This window comes from Propithecus coquereli, unplaced genomic scaffold (assembly GCF_000956105.1).
Source record: "Propithecus coquereli isolate 6110/MARCELLA unplaced genomic scaffold, Pcoq_1.0 Scaffold340, whole genome shotgun sequence".
NCBI lineage: Eukaryota > Metazoa > Chordata > Mammalia > Primates > Indriidae > Propithecus > Propithecus coquereli.
In genome coordinates this window covers 1,498,928-1,501,324 of record NW_012149064.1, presented here as the reverse complement: position 1 = coordinate 1,501,324, position 2,397 = coordinate 1,498,928, and positions in this window count along the sequence as shown.

The window sequence follows — 2,397 nt, the reverse complement described above, 5'->3', positions numbered from 1 at the left end:
TGGCTATATGAGGATAGTTTTATATCTGGTTTCTCAGTTCTGTTCCATCTGTCTGTGTACCTGTTCTTGTGCCAGTACCATGCTGTTTTAGTTACTATAGCCTTGTAGTATAACTTAAAGTCTGGTAAATTGATGTCTCCCAATTTGTTCTTTTCGCTTAAAATTGCTTTTGCCATACAGGGTCTTCTCTGGTTCCATGCAAAGCATAGAATTATTTTGTTCTAGATTTGTGAAAAATGATATTGGTATTTTAATAAGGATTGCATTGAATCTGTAGATCACTTTAGGTAGTATAGACATTTTAACAATGTTGATTCTGCCCACTCATGAGCGTGGTATGGTTTTCCACCTGTTTACGTCCTCTTCTGTTTCCTTCCTCAGTGTTTTATAGTTCTTCCTGTAGAGATCTTTTACCTCCTTAGTTAAATATATTCCTAAGTACTTTGTTTTTTTGTTATTGTTGCTATTGTGAAATGAATTGAGTCTTTGATTTGGTTCTCAATTTGACTGTTGTTGGTGTATAGGAATGCTACTGATTTCTGTACGTTAATTTTGTAACCTGAGACTTTGCTGAATTTGTTTATCAATTCCAGAAGTCTCATGGCAGAATCTTGGGGGTTTTCTAGATATAAGATCATATCATCAGCAGAGCGATAGTTTGACCTCTTCTGCCCCCATTTTTATGCCCTTGATTTGCTTCTCTTGTCTGATTGCTCTGGCTAGGACTTCCAGCACTAAGTTGAATAGAAATGGTGATAGAGGGCAACCTTGTCTGGTTCCAGTTCTAGGTGGGAATACTTTCAATTTTTCCCCATTCAGTATAATGTTGTCTGTGAGTTTGTCATATACGGCTTGTATCATTTTTAGGTAAGTCCCACTATGCCTATTTTGTTAAGAAGAAAAATTCACAAAAGAAATTGAAATATTAAAGAAAAATCAAACCGAACTCCTGGAAATGAAGAATGTATTCAAGTAATTATAAAACACAGTGGAAAGCCTCAAGAACAGGTAGATCAAACAGAAGAAAGAATCTCAGGGATTGACAATAACAATTAAATAAGTCAGTCACAGAGATAGAGCAGAGAAATAAGAGAAAAGAGCAAAGCCAACAAGAAATGTGGGATTATGTGAAGAAGCCTAACATGAAAATCATAGGCATCCCTGACAATGAAGAAGAAAATACACAAAGGGTGGATCAGGTCTTTGAGGATATAATAGAGGAAAATTTCCCAGGCCTTGCTAAAAATCTAGATATTCAGGTACAAGAAGCTCAAAGGACTCCTGGGAGATTCATCACAAACAGGAAGACAACACAACACACAGTCATCAGACTAACCAAAATAACCACCAAAGAGGTCCTCCTGTGAGCTGTAAGGTGAAAGAAGCAGGTAACTTACAAAGGAAAACCCATCCAAATAATGACAGACTTCTCAATTGAAACCTTACAAGCAAGAAGAGACTGGGGCCCCATTCTCACTCTTCTCAAACAGAATAATGCCCAGCCTAGAATCTTGTACCCTGAAAAAATAAGTTTTGTGTATGAAGGAGAAATAAAGACCTTCTCGGATAAGCAAAGACTAAGGGAATTCACAAAGACAATACCTGCCCTCTAGGAAGTACTGAAAGCAGTGTTACACACAGATCAGCACCATAAACACTCATGAATGTAAAATCACCCAAAAGCTAAAGGTCAAAGGTGAGATACCAGAATATCTCAAGAGAGAAAACAAAGCAACAAAGTTCAACTCAACAGGATGAACAGAAATCTGCCCCATTTATCAATTATCTCAATAAATGTGAATGGCTTGAACTGCCCACTAATATAGGCTGACTGAATCGATAAATATACACAAGCCAAGTATCTGCTGCCTTCAAGAAACAAATCTAACTCACAAGAATGCATTCAGACTCAAGGTGAAGGAATGGAAAACAATATTTCAAGCAAACGGAACCCAAAAGAAAGCTGGTGTGGCAGTTCTGATTTCAGACAACTGAGTCTTCAAATCAACAAAAGTAATGAAAGACTAAGAGGGTCACTATATAATGGTGAGGCGTGCGGGTCAAGAAGAAGACATAAAAATTCTAACTATTTATGCACCTAACTCAGATACACCCAGATTCGTAAAGCAAATCCTACTTGGTCTAAAAAAAATGATAAAAAGCAACACCATAATAGCCAGAGACTTCAACACACCTCTGACCGCACAGGACACATCCTCCAAACAGAAAATTAACAAAGAAACAATGGACTTAAACAGAACTCTAGAACAAATAGGCCTGACTGACATTTACAGAGCATTTATACAAAAACCACTGAATATACGTTTTTCTCATCAGCTCATGGGATATTCTCTAACATTGACCATATCTTAGGCTGCAAAGCATGTCTCAAAAATT